Below are 16,816 nucleotides of genomic sequence, written 5' to 3' on the forward strand. Positions count from 1 at the left end.
GCCTGGTGTCGCACCTAAAATGGCAGTCCCCAACCTCCCTGGAAGGCAGATTGAGTCATGGAGCTGCTACTTACAAGCACTGGACAATGCACTCATTGTCTAGACAAAACAGTCTTAGCCAAGAAATCCGAGTAGTTGTCTGAATTCTCACAGCTACCCAGAATCCTGCTACCCAGAATCCTAACCTTGATGATAATTGTCATCTCTTGGCTCCTGCCTGAGAGTTTGTACCCAATGTGTAGAAAGGCTTTGAACCATCTGAATCTGACTCATCAGGATATAGTTAAAATGTAGGCTCATACTCCATACTGCAACTGTACTGAGGATTCTCCATTCTGCCCCAAACAATGTTGCCAATTGCTTTGGTCTGATGCCTTAGTCAGGTATTTATCTATTCTACTCTAGCCAGTTTGTCTCTAGTCAACTGATGAATTGCATTGAGTTAACCTGTGGCATAATATAGATATAATAAAACTAAGAACGGTTTCTTTAAAACAATAACAACAGCATTCCAAATAAAGAAACGACATACAGAGATTATTTCCCAAACAATGTAATTTGCTCAAACATTTCAGAAGTGTTTTGAAAGAAGAGCCTGGGACCTGATGCTTGATGGCAGGAGGCAGCTGTGAAGGCCAGGGGAACTAAGGGTAGGGAAAGAAAAGCTGGTTTGGTGAGAGCTCAGCATAACTATTGTGGTTACCCAAGCTCCCATTATCTCTGATTCTTTGACCCTTTTTTTCTGAATGCAATTCTCAGACAATGTATATATAGTCTTATAGAATGTCCTAAATAGGTCAATGCCCAGAATGCTTCTAGGTGCTGAGAAATCTACAATGAGCCAGTTAGACTGAATCCTTGACTTACAAGAGTTTATAGTCTAAGAAAAGGAAAAACTAGGTGTTAATCTCATCTCTTTGAGCTACAAATGATATTATATTGGAAAATCCACTATATGCCTCTAGTTTATTTATTTATTTATTTATTTATTTATTTATTTATTATTTATTTTCTTGGAAGTTATTTAACTCCTACTTTAGCATAAGCTGGAAGTCATAGCTTTGAACAGACTGTGAGTTACTATCTACAATAGTAGGTATCTCATTGGTATGATGCCTCTATCTACCTACCAGTCAACTGTTGTTTATTTGGTTCTGTGCCATGCCAAATCCATGAAAATTGCCCCCACCCGAATTGGCCCCACACAGCCCCACCCCAGAGCTCCTGGGGCCAATGACATTAATTCTTTTTGAAGTTTGCTTTCCAAGTTCGTTTTCATATGCTCTGGCTAAGTGAGATGGTTATATGAATGACCACATGGATGTGTGAGCTCCAATAAAACCCCCAGGGAGCCCTGTAGCTTACTGAAGCCTCCTCCAAAGGACAGAGAGGAGTGGTGGCAGGTTGTTCCCACTCAGAGAGATTTCAGTCCTATAAAATAGGAAGCAAAAAATCATCCCAGAGTCCAAAGAGTCACTTCTAAAATGGCTCTAGGTTTAAAGCTCTTTGTAAGGCTGGAGGAAAGAGATTGGCTAATGTTAACCAGGGAGTAGGAGGTGTGTGGGGGACACCACTCAGCAATGACACCTGTGAATATTAAGAGAAAATATCCTTTCTTCCCATCACAAGTTTAAGCAAGCCTGTCAAACTTTGCTGTGGCATTTCCCCTTCGAACATTTAGGCTAGATTTGGTTTTCTCAATTATGAAAACATACTTTGGGGGATCTATACACATCGGTTTATTGAATACATATTTAGTCTTTATAAATATGAAACTTGGGTCTGGAGAAATGGCTCAGAACGTATCAGCACTCGTTGATTTTGCAGACGATGTAGTTGGGTCCCAACACTCACTTAGTGGGTCACAACTATAGAGTTTCAGTTCCAGCAGATCTGATGTCCCCTTCTGGTTTCCACAGGCTTCTGCATGCATGTGATACACATAAACTCAGGCAGGCACACATGCGTACACGTAAGAAATACTTAACAACAAAAAGTAATTTCATCATAGTAATTCTAATTCTGGAAGATTCTATGTAAAAGCACAGCAGTTACAAGAAAGGGGCGGGGCACGGGATATAATTTCATCAGGTAACAAGAAAAGGAAGAAAGGGATGGAGGGGAAAATACCCAAAGGATGCTCTTCATAGCAACAGTGAGCAGGGATGACTGAACAACTGAGATGAGATTTGAGTAGACAGTCACAGGAAAGGAAGGGAATGACCAAGGCAGATATCTGAGAAAAAAATATTTCACATAAAGGAAGCAGCTGGACCGAGTGTACACCAAGGCTGGCTGTTACGTATCTCACACACATCATGAATGCTTGCTGAATTAGTGGATGCAGGTGTTTTCCCTGACATTTGAGAAAATTGGGTTTTCTTGGTATTAACTTATGGGTCCAGGGCCACCCAGCAAGCAAAGAGGCAGAGCTGAAAGGTAAGCCCCTCTCATGGCTTTTATTCCAATGTCATATTGTTCCAATTGTTACTCATTTTTAGGAGGCATCAGGAACTCCCACGGTTGATTTATATCTGATCTCTGCTTCCTCCAACCTCAGACTCACTCCTCCAGCCCTGTACACTTATAGCAGCTTTGAGTTTTAGAATTTAATGCAAATCCTACCAGACAGCTTGGTTTCAGTGGCCCAATTCTCAGAAAAAAAAAATGGAGAACTCAAGTATTTCTACACGTGGAAGCACTTGGATGTATTGAACTCTTCTTTAACATATTGTGGGTAAGGCCATCCTGCTTCCGACATTGACATTCAGTCACTCCTGAATTCATTTCTGTCTTTGTGAGGAGTAACAGACTTTAGGTGAGGGGTGTCAGGCTTGCCCTCCCTGAAGAAGAAAATGTGCAGAATGAAAAGGCAGCCATTCCCCAGAGCTGGCCACTGCCTCCTTAGCAACAACAGCCCGTGTACACACTCACACGCAAACACTGCACCAAAACAAGCAGAGGTCACTGTCTGTGGGCACTTCCAAGAATGATCTCAATTTTTCATAAAACAATGTTTATAAATTAGATGGAGCCCCAGAGCAGTCCGGGAATAGAAATAACCATTTTACGAGGCTTCCTGCCATTACATTATTGCTTGTTTGCTTGGAATGAGCAAAATACAGTGTGCAGCCGACCTCTTCCAGAGCCAAGCAAAGATCTCCTTACAAAGCCCCCAGGCATGTAAGCCTCAGTTGGGATGTCTCCTTGGTACCAACAGGGATGTTCATTCTGGCTCCTTTGACTGGAATCATCACAGCTCCAGGTCCTATGTCCCCTTTACTCTTACTTCCCAGCCCCTCACAAATTCCTAGTTTAGCACAAGCAAAACTGAGGTGATTTTAATTGTGGAGTGAAGTTGAACCTACTGAAGGATTGAATCAACATGAAGAATGAATAGTCTGACCCCAGGGCAGATCTGCACACCGTTTTTTGTTCCCGAGTCCTTGCTACATGGAAGGTTCTCCTATGCATGCAAGGACATTGAAGGCACGGCTGTATTTTTCCACTCTGTTCCCTAGTCTTATGGCTTTTCCTTATTTCCCCAGGGCCATTTATGCTTCTTGCTGTAGCCCTTGACAAAGGATGATTTCAGCCTTCACCCCATAACACTCTCTCTTTCCATCCATAATACCCCCCACCACCATCTCAGTCCCCTGACTGTACATTGCTGACATAAAGATAAACAAGCCACACCTGACTGAGCTCTCCCAGAGCAGAGCCCAAGGTAGGGCTCTAACAGTAGGTGGTTAATTTGGAGGAAGAGACTCAGGGACTGGAAGACATCTAATAAAGAGTCAGAAACTAAGCTATTCCCTGCTGTGGACCACCTGACTTTAGTTACACTTGAAAACTCTGAACAAACGGTATGGAAAGTGCACCATCTCCCGTGAATTGCCTCACCCAGAAGCACCCAGAACCTCAGGTAGTGGGGGTTCGTTATACACCACCTTACCAATTTTTGGTAAATGGTGTTAGTCTTTGGCCTGTCTAGGCTTTCTTCCACAGTTCAGAGAGCAGATGGTCCATGGAGAAGCTCTCAGCCAGGATGATGTGTCTGCTCGGGGTTGTGGAACTAACTAAGGCACATCTACAGAAGCTGTGCGGTAGATGGGATGTGCATAGAGCATGGCCAGCTACCTGAACTCTTCTGGAGCTGAGCAGATGATTCTAACTGCAATTCATTAGCACTTTGGTGGGGTGTGATCTTCCTAAGAGCCTCTGGGACAAAGCCTTAACCCAAATGAATGTTTCTTTAATCAGGATGTAAGAGAAAGGACAGGTTTTTGGAGGGGAGAGAGGCAGCTGGGTCCCCCTTTAAATAGGGCCAATATATGTAAACTTTTCTTGAGATTCTGAGGGAGGTAAGGGTTAGTTTCACACAAGAGGGGCAATAGGACCTGGACTTTCTCTCTGAGAGAAGTCTACCTGAGGAGCTGAGTAGTCTCCATCAAAACTGTCCTGTTGGTGGGATGAGAATGCTCTTCTTCAGGTACCAAGCATCCTTGACTTCCCAGTGGAGCACATCCCCTAATTAAGAAGGCATGTTTCCCCTTGTCCTCTTCTTTGCTCACAACCTTTAAGAAATAATGTTAGCTTGTGAAATACAATCGATTTTAACACTAGAAGGAAGCTCGCAGGTCCTTTCCTCCAAGCTTGTCACTGGCCTTCAACAGAATTGACCCAGAAGTCCAAGATGGAGAAGTCTCTGGCCCAATATCTCATAGGACTTGGTGTCAGATATACTGATTGCACTGGGCAGTTCAGTCAATCACCTATAATCCCTCAAAAGTCTTTCAAGCAGAAAGAGGTATAAAACTGAGAAATAATGGTTTTCCAAAAGCATTGAAAAGGCTCAAGAGGAAACTAAGATAAAGACCACCAGCCTTTACATTGTAGCTGCAAAGTTATAAAATTTTGGGCTCTCCAGCACCTGAAATTCAGTTATCAGCATGGACCCAAAGAAAGTGAGCTTCAGGAGACCATGGTGGAACCTCATACTTTTATGGAAACTCATCCTGTACCTTTGAGATAAAAAGGTTTTTCTCTCTTTCACCTTCCATTTCCTGTGTGAGCATACCTTACTGGCAGATTGTAGATTGTATTGAAATCTAGATTACATTTGGATATTGCTGGAGGCAGGGAATCGAGGACACTTGGTTCACTGGGTTGAAGTAAGAGCAGATATCCCTCAAACTAAACAAAACAATACCCAGCATTATGATGATCGCCACTTTGTAGGCAAGGAGTAGCTGGAAAAGATAAGAATGTTCCAGTTGCTTTCTATGGCTGTGATTAAAGGTCATGCCCAAGAGCAACTTGGGGAGGCAAAGGTTTATTTAACTTACATCTTACAGTCCATCATGAGGGGTAGTTAGGGTAGAAATTTAAGGCAAAAGCCAGGAGGTAGTAACTGAAGCAGAGACCAGGGAGAAGTACTTTTTACTGTACCATGTACTATTGAATCCCCCAAAAATATCCAAGAAGGATGTACAAAGTCCAGTACTTGCCAGGATTTTAAAAAAACTCAGTCTTACCCTAAACAGGGCTCTAGAGACTTAATCTACCTATTCTTCACCATACTTTTCATGCCTAGTGTCATTCTGTCCCACACCCTCAGCCTGTAATACCCTGCATATTAATGTAGTAGTAATGCTCAGATAAACACTGGGATCTTCATGGGACAAGTGGCTGCAAGTAGAAAAACTCAATGTTTTCCTTTTCATAAGGAACTCCTGCTGGTGCCTCATGGAAGAATATATACTTGAATTTGTAAGGTTTATTAATATCCACAGCTTTAAGGTAAATTGGTCTGGGTTATGGCTTTTATGGAAGGCTGATGCACAGTTTCTAACAAGATATTTTTTTTTTTATTTCTTCATCTTTAGGGGGAATGCTGTTGGACTATGATGTTTCTATTCCCAGTTGTGACATTCCAGTATCTTGATCCTAAACATACTATCTTGATTAGAAGATTGCAACCCTGGCCTGAACCCTGAAACATGGCAATGTTTCACTTGATTATGGAACTTTCCAATGCTGTAAGGGACTTCATGCTTTCCTGATCTTTTTCTCCCTTAACCAGAGTCGGGACTGACTCTTCAAGGTCTTCAAGATCGTGGTAGTGTTTGGTTAAAAATTATCATAAACCATATTGTCCAGTGCAATGGTATGTTTTCCACAATAAGCCAAATCATAGACTAATTTTTGCATCAGACTTGAGAAATAACAGTGGCTCTTCTTCCATCCAGATATCCAATGGCCTGCCAACATTTCTCCTGATTCAAATTCCTCTAGTGTAAACACTCATATTCCCAACTTATGGTCTTCTTCACTACTCATAACTTATCAAGTGCCCTTCCTTCCCAGGGTCCTCTTTCTTGCATTTGTTGTATGATCAAATCCCTTTGGACTTCTTTGTAAATAACACAATCACACACCTAATTTAAAAATGTTTGAATTAATTTAAAATATGAGGCTCATTAGAAGTATTGCTATTGCCATTATGACTCATATCACAATTATTGATGACAACGGGGGGTACCTTAACTTTTGAATCTGTTCTCTTTAAATTATTTCATCTTTGATGTTTCTAAAAGACAGAAGCAAGCCTCAGAACAGCTAGGAGATTTGCTCAAGATTAGGGAGCTGATCAGTGACAGAGCAAGAAACAAAACCCCTACAACCGGCTTCTAGTCCATGCTGTGTTCATTCCTCACCCTTGAGAAGAAAAACTTGGAGAAGTCTCACAGTGGAGATGACTGTGGAGGGTGGATGCAGCAGAGGGAAGAGCAGATTCCATTCTGCCTTCCATCAGGCAATTCAACTTAAAGTTCTTCAGGGTAAAACTCTCATCTGAGAAGATCATGCAGCTGTTTGACAGGATGATCTGACTGGAGGATGTGGGAGCTTTATTGATAAACCTATCTCTAGCTCTGTCAGTCTGGTTTCCTGTTAGAAAAAAAAACACATTAAAGGCCTCCATCTTTGCAACAGTGGATACTTCAGAGACTTTGGAGGTATTAATTCATAAGATAAGCACTACAGATTTATATACTAATAAGATTGGAGGGGGTTGCTAGATAGGGATTGATTGAAGCAATGTGAAGATAAAAGAAAGTGGAGCCAGACACCTACAAAAGCAGATTGGCTTTTAATCAGAACACTGAAGGGCAGCAGTCCCTCTGTGGGAGTGGACACCATGTGCCCTTGTGCAGGGAGCTTGAGGATTTATAGTGGAGAACAAGGAACTTTTGAGGTGGAAGATCCCATGTGCAGATCCGTTCTCCTGCAGCCTGGAGCCTGTAAATATCAGGTTGTGTGTTGAGGCCCTGGATCTTAACATCATCCTGAAGGAGATGTTCCCAGAGTGCTAACTTTCCTGGTCCGAGTTTCTCAACTCTCCTGAGGCTTTGGGGTTATTGGCCCTTTAGAGATAATAAGGTGACAAAGAGACACATGTGCACAATATATTTGGATCACTCTGCATCTCCAACTTCTGGGTTTGCCCCCATTTCTCCCTTCTAAATTCATACCCTCTTTTCATTTTTTTTTTTTATTTTTGTAATCCTTGATCCAGTTAGTGCTGCTTATATACATATGGGTGAAGGACCATCCACTGGATCACGGGAAACTTACCACCAAGGGCCGCACCCCTCAAGAAATTTGCCTCTCCCTTTCCCATAAGCTACCAACTGCTAATAGCTCCTCAGCTAGGAAGGGAGATGCAAGAATCACTCCTCTAATCAACAATATGATGCTGACTGGCTAGATCTAGTGCAGAAAAATGGTAACACCCAGAGGTGAGCAGGACAGCTTTAAAATAGGGTCATTGTACTCTCAACCTTACTTTGCTGTGATTTCCTGTGAAAAACCAAAACAGAGAGACTTTTTTTTTTTTTTATGAGATGGAGATGAACTGTCTTGGGGAAGAGGCCTTTTCTCCCTAAGACAATTAAATTTAGACAGGTAAATATCATCGATACAACCTCAGGTGTGGATAAATGAAAGATATGCATGAAGACATGGAGAACCTTTGTTCACTTATTCACTTATCCTGACTTGATTTGGACATGTACTTACTCCTTCATGCATTCCACATTCATTTAGAAAACAGACTTCAAGCGACAGTCTTTGTTAAACAGGTGCCAAGTACTGAGATGGTTAAGACAAAATTCTTCCTCTAAAATAACTTAACCTAATGTGAAAATCAGAAAACCAGATGATATCCCTTCAATTGCATCCAGAGACAATACAGCCTTACACAGGAGCAGATGCACAGTTTTGGCGGTGGGTGGGTAGAGAAGTCCCTTTCTCACCTAGGCATGGCCCAAGGATGCTTCAAACATAGAAACAGCCTGTGCAGCATCCAGGAGGCATCGGAGATATGAACTCAGTGCTTGACTTGTGTAAGCTCCTTGAAATGCCATGGACCTGTCGGGAAGGTCATTGCTATTCTCACTTGGCATAAACAGTCATAGAGATTAGGAATCCTGTTTGGGGCTGCACAGATGATAAATAGGAACCTAGAATTTGATTAGGCTACTCCATTTGACCCCTTGAAAGAGAGAATGGGTGTCTTGGGAAATACTGAGTGGTAGGTCAGTCTGACAACTATCCAGGGCTGGGTGGTGAGAGGACACTGAAGGAATTGGGGAGGTATGAGCCAAGGCCTAGAGCCTCCTGTGGTCTGATTCAGAAATGGTTCTAAGAACATCAGCCTTGCTTGTCTCTTCCTTAGCCCAAGCCAGTGACTCTACCGTTCCCTCTGGCTGCTTCCTAGAATCCACTGCCCAATCCCCCCCAGAGGCATATACCTAAGAAACTACGGAGATCCCAGGAAATTACTCATCTCCCCCGTTTCACAGTTGTATCGATTCCAGACGTTTTCCAGAAGTTTCTTGGCCAACTTTTAAACCTAATTTCCACCCAGTTGTTTGGTTGTTATGAGCCTCTTTTCTCTAAATACTGCGTGATGGCAAGGACGGCCCCCAAACTGAGCTGCAGTCATTGGGGAGCTCTGGTGTAGACTCCTTCCAGCTCATTGTGGGTTTTCTCTACCTATTATTTTAAGGGAAAAAAATACTTGAAAAAAGTAGCACAATTTTCAAAAGATTGGTCATTCATCCTCTTGAGACTTTTACTCTATTTGGTCAGAGTCAAAATGTATCCTGGAGAGATTCTTTGAAAAAATTAAATTATGACTTAGTTGGAAAACTAACTTATTCTGTGAATAAGTGTGAGAGCCCAGGAAGATTCACATGGGGACACATAGTTCTTACTCTAAATCTACTAGTAACTAATCTCGGGACAATACCCTTACTTTTTATGATTGGTGCCTGCAATGAATTAGACTCTGATCTCTCAAGGCCCTGGCTCTCTAATTCCATACACTGACACCCTTCTACTGACAGAGACAGACAGAACACCATGAATTTAGCTTTTGCACAGAATGGAATTCTATAAAGTGTTACTGTTAGGAAAGAGTCAATAAACATCGTAGACTCCACTAGTCATTTTCTCTGTGACAAGCTAATCAACTTTGTCCTTGTAGGATGAAAGGAGTCTCAGAAAATACCTGAATAGATGTGACTGTGTGCCAATAACTATCACTCATAAAGAATGGCTATGAGCAAGGTTTGACCAGCAGTTTCTGACCTATGATTTATACCAGGGCTTCTGAAACTGCATTCATTTGCAATCCCTCTACCCATCACAAGACACTTTTATGTGACCTTGGCTACAAAGGTATATATAGGCATGTAACTCAAACATTTAATGAAAACAAATCATAAACAATTATTTTAAATGAATTATTGATACACATACATTTTAACATTTATTAAAGATGAACTGTTCTACATATTAATGACAAAGATGTGCTTTCTCATTTTATATAAAGAACTATTGCTGATGCCAAGAAGTGCTTGCTGACAGAAGCCTAGTATAGCTGCCCCATGAGAGGCTGTGTCAGAGCCTGATCAATACAGATGTGGATGTCCACAGCCAACCATCAGACTGCACGGGGATCCCAATGGAGGAGTTAGGGGAAGGACTGAAGGAGCTGAAGGGGTTTGTAATCCCATAGGAAGAACAACAATATCAACTAACAAGACCACCCCCCCCAGCTCCCAGGGGCTAAACCACCAATCAAAGAGTATACATGGAGGGACCCATTGCTCCAGCTGCATATGTAGCAGAGGACTGCCTTATCTGGCATCAATGGGAGGGGAGCCCCTTGATCCTGTGAAGGCTCAATGACCCAGCATAGGTGAATGCTAGGGTGCTAAGGCAGAAGTAGGTGGAAAGGTGGGGGAGCACCCTCATAGAAGCCAGGGGAAGGGATAGGGGGTTTGTGGAGGGGGAACTGGGAAGAGGGATAACATTTGGAGTGTAAATAAATAAAATAACCAAAAGAAAAAGAAAAAAGAAAGAAAGAAAGAAAGAAAGAAAGAATAAACTCTATTCTATAATATATATATATATATATATATATATATGTAAAACTAAACATTGGCTGAATAGTTGATACTGCAGGATAAATAGCATCTTCAACACTTTTCAGACTTAAGTGATATTTTGGTTTTATAGTTCTGAACGTTGTAGCTTTGCATAAATACATAGTACAAAATTGGAAGAATTATGTTAGAGAGTCATTTATGAAATTGCCACAAATTCTTAATCTCATGGCCAAAATTTTTGAATAATATGAAACTCAGGTCAGTAACCCAGACAGCATTTAAAAAAATCAAGTATGCTAATAATACAACCCAGTCTTAAAGCCATACTAATTTGGTATGCACATGTTGAGAAATGCTATAAGAAAATAAAACTCTTTGTTTTCTACAATAACATCATTGTTGTATGCTTCTATAGCAAGTCCCAACTCTCAGCTCTGAGCCTAAGTCTTTCAGGCATTTGTGTTGATGAACAGAGTGACATACAGTATGGTATGTCCATGTCCTGTGTCCAGGACCAAGACAGCAGCAAAGCCATGTGATATAGTAAAGACTTGAGCAACAGCAGCACCTTGAATTCATTATAGGTTTGATTTTAGTCAATTTTCAGTCACTGCATTCAGCTCCCACTCCATATTCAGTGACTTAACCCTGCACGGGGTCATGAGCCACAGTTTAAGAAGCTGGGATTTGGATGATGGCTCTATTGAAGTGCTTAGCACTTCAAGAAAGACACAAGAATGGCCCATTTCACAGATTTTATGGGAACCAAGAGGTTGTATGAACTTTCTCTAGACCCACCTTATAAAACCATCCCACCTCCTAAGAACCAAAGAGCACAGTTCGTTTCTTTCCCATGCAGGGGTGGAAGAGTTAAAGCAAGGGAGGCACCAGTGCTACTCTTAGAGAAACTATTCCAGTTGGGAGTTGCTCTACCATATAGTTACTGTGCATTGTTCCCTAAGATTTTTAAGTTTCCTTTAGGTGCCTATGAAGGTTTGATTCTGCCACAAACCTTGTGCTCACACTGTGGGCTGCCTCCAGCCAGATGGTCTTTTCAGTTCTGATGACTGTGGCCATCTTCTGCATGCCTCCTGTGTCTAGCTCTGCTCTTGAGCGTTTTTTACTTCGGATTCTATCATAGAATGTCAGTCCGCACGGATCCTCTTTGGCAAACAAGAGGAGCCCGTCTCGGTATGGAAAAAGCACACAGGTGAACAATAGAAGTATTCACCTTGTTAACTAGAACCCAAAAATGCTGATGTTTTACACAGATGCTGGAATCTGTCGCACATTAGTAAAGACAGAGACCAGTGCTGACACACCACTGAAGTTAAGTTACATACTTATTGCAAGTCAAATGGGAAAAACTGACTTTTTTTTTTTTCAGGTTAATTCAAAGACAGCAAAGAGTGGTTTGTCTGGCGTGAATTTAACCATGTAATTAACTAAAACCCAAGGAGCAATAAATAGGTCTTTTAAATTTTTTTCTTCATTTTTATCTAGAGAAGAAAGGAGTATGGAACCTGATGGGATGAGGGCTCAGTGAGCCATGTTTAAAGTAAGCCCTTTACATAGTTGAGTTGATGGAATTCTTGCCTAGCACAGACAAAGCCCTGCATGAGTGGGCATGGTGGTGCCTTGGGTCTCTAATCCCAGAACTCAGAAGGTGGAGTGTGGAGGCTCAGAAGTTCAAGATCATTCTCAGCTGTACAAGGAGTTGAGGGCCAGCCTTGGCTAGAGACCCTGTCAAAATAAATATATGAATCAAGCCTGCCTTCAGTGTCACTCTGGGATCCTGTATATAGCCCCAATCTCAAGGGAGAGTTTGGCCCAGTGGTGGTGATTTAGATGGAAAAAACCAGGCCAATCCCATGGACCATCACACTCAATTGCATCTCCATTCACAGTTTCATCAAAGCAAGGAGGAACCTTGGATCTGCTGGTGTGACTTGAGGCACTTGCATCACTGAAAACATCAGTGTAGGTGATTAATTATGAATGTTTATCCTCAGAGCTGCCTGCCCAGTGTAAAAGCAGATCCATGTAGGAAAGCCTAGGTCCCAGCTATTGTAACTCTTTTAACCACTTGAGCCCCACAAGTTCTTTAGCCCCCTGAATCTTAGTAGCATCCTTCAAATACTTAGTGGGGATTGTTTTTTTTTTTTTTAATTTAGAAGAAACAGAGACATAAGAAATATATGGCCTCAAAAACCTAAGCTAAGAGCTCCCATTTAGTCCAATAATCTCACTACTAGTTGTCTATCAAAAAGAAATGAGATAGCTATATCAAAGATACACACACACATGCACACACGCGCGTGCGTCCCCTCCCCGCCCCCCCCACCTTCCTCAGCCTATACAAATGATTAATGTCTGAAGAGATGAAGTTAACTTGTTTCTCTGATTTGGCCAGGTCACTTGTATGCTTTCATTGAATTAGCATGCTGTTTCCTATAAATGTGAACACATATATCATCAACCAAAGAAATGGTGACTCTCACCAGTGTTAATCTCTTTTGTTTCTCAGAGTTTTCCTTTTCTTAAAATTAAGATGTAATCACATATTTTTTCCTTCAACACCCCCCTAAATCCTGATCCAACCCTCTCCCAAGTTTGTGGCCTCCTCTTATTTAAGCAGTATTGTAAAATATGCACATAATTGAGGAAATCTATTAATGCAACCTGCTGAGCCTTCTCAGTGTTGCCTATAGGTATATTTCTAGGGTTGACCACTTGATAACCAGTCAAGGGGCTCATCCCTAGGGAAGACTAATTCTCTCTCTCAGTAGTGGTTAATTGCTTGCTAATTGCTTGCTAATCGTTCTTCATCCTGGAGTGGAGCCCTGTAAGATCCCTCAACTGCTTTGGGATGCCAACTGGTATTGGAATTTTTCAGGTCTTATTTAGGCAGTTGAGTGTTCATGGCTGTAGCTTCCCCATCATAGGTAGAATTCAGTGTCACAGCAGAATGCTGGATCCTCTGGCTCTCACAATCATTCTACCTTCTTTTACATAAGCGTATATGTGTTGTATGCAATTTCAGTTAAGTATTAAAATGATTTATGTCCCTTTCAAGCATCCTTAGTGTAATTTTCTTTCTACCTCTTCTCTCCCCAGTTAAAGCCTCCTCCCAAATTTCCTCATTTTCCCCTTCATATCTGTATCCTGCTATTTCCCTCTCTCCACCTCCACCCTCTCCCTCCCAGGGGTTCTCTAAGCAGGTTCAGTGTTTCATTATTGTACACGACCTTCAACCTCATTATAAAGTGCCATCTTATCTTCCATAGTGTCTTTTGGAAAACTTCTGCTCTAATGAATTAGTAACCTGAATTACAAAAGAAGGAAAACCAGTACGAAATATTTTGGAATTCAGGAAAAAACCTTACGATAACTTCCCTTTTCCCTCCCATCTGCTGATTATTCTATACCTGCTCTGATTATATTATAGCATGCTTTTCTGGTATGTTTTGGCATTTGGTCTTTATCAATGATACACGCCCAGGGTACTTAAAGATCCTGGAGTCCCAATGGATACCCCATGTCTTACTGGCCACACATTCCCTCACTCAACAATCTCAATGTGCAAGGTAAATGCAAATTTATTCTCCTATAATTAATTCTGATCTGCTTCCTGGTAGTGGGGAATATAATAGCTTTAGTGTTTACTACTTTAAAACTTCAGTGAGATTTGATCACTGTAGAGCCCTTTAGATAATCCTTGGGATCTCAGAGGTTTGGGTCTATTGATTGATCACTTCTTTGATTTTTCTGTACAACAGCATCAGGATGTCCAGGAGGTTGGATGACTCAAGTGACTTCTGAGACCAGGGAAGAATCGGATTACCTGGAGAAGTGGTGTCTTCTGGCCTTACCGCTCTGGAGAGTCACATTTCTCATTGTCAGGCAAGTAGGGCAAGTGGTTGGTCCCTAATGCCTAGATAGTGCTCCTTAGGAGGACTGTTTATTATTCTCTTGATGGCACAGGCCTTCAATTGTTTTCCTGGTGAAAATGTCACTGTCTGTTGCAAGACCATAGAACCCACCAAGGTGGATCATTCCTTCAATTTGACCTAGCTACAAATCGAAGAATGTGGAGGAAATGTTTCTTTTTATCTGCCATATAGCAGAAGAGACATGTGCTTGAAGAAACAAGGGCGAGAGGTTTTCTTGCCTTTGACTCTCTCTCAGTTCCTTAGGAGCTGATAAAATGTAAGGGGAGAGAATGCTTGAGCTGCCAGTCTTCTTGAGCTGGACTTCTGATTCTGGGAATGTTGGAATCTGGGACTCCTGTGGTTCTCAGGACTTCAGGCAGGGACTAAATCACACCAAGAGCTGTCCTGGGTTGCTTCAGCTTGCAGACAGAAAAGTACAGGGCTTTGGGACAGCCGTAATTCTGAGATACATTTTTTTTTATAATATTTTTTGAGATATTTATCTCCTATTGCTGCTATTGCTCTGCAGAACCTTTTACATGTACTATCTTTAAAAGGACACTGCTACAGGCCTGTTGGCTTTTAGATTTAAACTTTCAATGTGACTAGGAGGAAAAGCACCTCAATTCAGCCTTAGCACACTACTTGGGTAAGCCTGAGCTTTAGGAAGGCACAAGACTAACCTGGTAACTTCCTGGAGCATCAAACAATAGAAGAGGACAGGCAATTCCCTTTGTCCCCCAGGGTTAATATTGTTTTTCTAATAGACTCTTTATTGCAAAGATGAAGAAAAAAACAAAGGCAACAGGTGTGGTCTGCTTGATTTCTTTTTCTTTTTCCCTTTCTTTTGAGTTTGGAGGACAGTTGTATGGAAAGAGGGATACAACTTTTCTATACTGTTACATTGTACCCTATTACCATGAATTGAGAAACTATGTTACACAAAGGAGGGTGCATTCCAAAACCTATAGACACTTCAGGTCACCTAGGAAGTGTCATGCTGAAATGGATACAACAGAATCAAAAATCCTTTATTTGAGTAAAAGATCCAGTTTTAGTCCTTATTTTTAAAATAAGGACTAAAATAAACTGAAAATTTATTTTATATGAATAGTACCCTCATTTTTAACTGTAGAATCATTCATTGTAGCCCTCTCCCTTCACCAAATAGATGCCTAGTTCAAGAAGACAGAAGGTCATACATGTAGAAAGCAGAAGAATTAAAATAAAGGATATGGCTTTGGTTGGACACAGGATCTCGTCAGGGAGCTGAGCCTGGCCCTGAACTTCCTAAGTGACAGTAAATCCGCAGTCCTGCCTCAGCCTTCTGAGTGCTAGAATTACAAGTATGCCTGTCATGTTAGTTAAGTACACGAAAAAGTAACAGTATATCTTTTATTAAAATAAAGATCGTCTTCAATCTGCCTACAAAATTTCATTGCTTAGCAGTAATCAAATGCTTTTAAACTATAGATTCTATTGCTGTGTGTTGTGGCTGTGTCACACTGTGGGGATACAGCATAGTAGTTGGTTGTGTGGCTTCATAAAGATTCATGGGCTGCTAAGTTATCTCAAGTCATGATGCAAACTTCATAATAATAAATATTTCTATTGAGGTAAGGGAGATGACTGAGTCAGTAAAATACCTGCCATGCAAGCATGAATGCATGAGTTTGACGACTCCCCCACCCCCACCCCCGAACCTACATGGAAAGCTGAGCATGGTGGAATATACACACTTCTAATTCCAGACCTGGGGAGAAGGATCCATGGAATTTATTGGCCAGTCAGCCTAGCCTAATTGTCAAGCCACTAGTCCCAGAGACAGCCTCTATCTCAAAAACAAGATGGGTGACATCTGAGGTTGAACTGTGGCCCACATGCAAAGGTAACATGAATATGCATACATTCACACATTCATATAAATTAAATATATCTATGCCCTTCCTAAAACACAGGAGGAGCTAGTGAGTACGAGTCCCCCATGCCTTAGACAGAAGCCATAGATAGTACTTTATGTCAACTGCAGTTGATCACCAAAGAGTCAGAAGACTGGGCTGAGAGGCTGAGCACTGTAAGAGTTTCTTACCTCCCATTAAATTAGTCATGTCTTGTATTCCTTTTAACTCTTCCAATTTTGTTTTAATGGTAAAATTTTATTTTAATAGAAGTGTCTAGTTGAAACTTTGCTATTTTTGTTATAGTTTATCAAGAGTGTTTCTAATTCAGATGTAAGTCATCTTTTCATTCCAAGAATGGAAGCAAAACCTCCTGAGATTTTATGAAAGGTAGAAACATTTTTTCACATTCAAACCAACTATACAGTAAACATTCTTTAAAGCTGATCTAAATCCAGACTGACTCCGGAAACTGCTAGGTGGAAACGGCATTGTCATGTCTGAGTTTCATATTCACTGACTCCGG

The 16,816-nt window shown here is 41.3% G+C and overlaps 2 long non-coding RNA genes across 2 annotated transcripts in view; both read right to left on the minus strand.

Moving 5' to 3' along the window:
- The window catches only part of LOC116076268, a 135,629-nt gene that overhangs the window by 51,428 nt on the left and 67,385 nt on the right, over positions 1-16,816 (minus strand). The window lies entirely within an intron of this gene.
- LOC116076269 lies at positions 1,716-4,521 on the minus strand. Its single transcript, XR_004112886.1, has 2 exons — positions 4,429-4,521; positions 1,716-1,923 (listed from the first exon to the last, which is right to left on the minus strand). It is a non-coding gene; the product is annotated as an uncharacterized LOC116076269 (long non-coding RNA).

Source organism: Mastomys coucha, unplaced genomic scaffold (genome assembly GCF_008632895.1).
Source record: "Mastomys coucha isolate ucsf_1 unplaced genomic scaffold, UCSF_Mcou_1 pScaffold4, whole genome shotgun sequence".
Classification (NCBI taxonomy): Eukaryota; Metazoa; Chordata; class Mammalia; order Rodentia; family Muridae; genus Mastomys; species Mastomys coucha.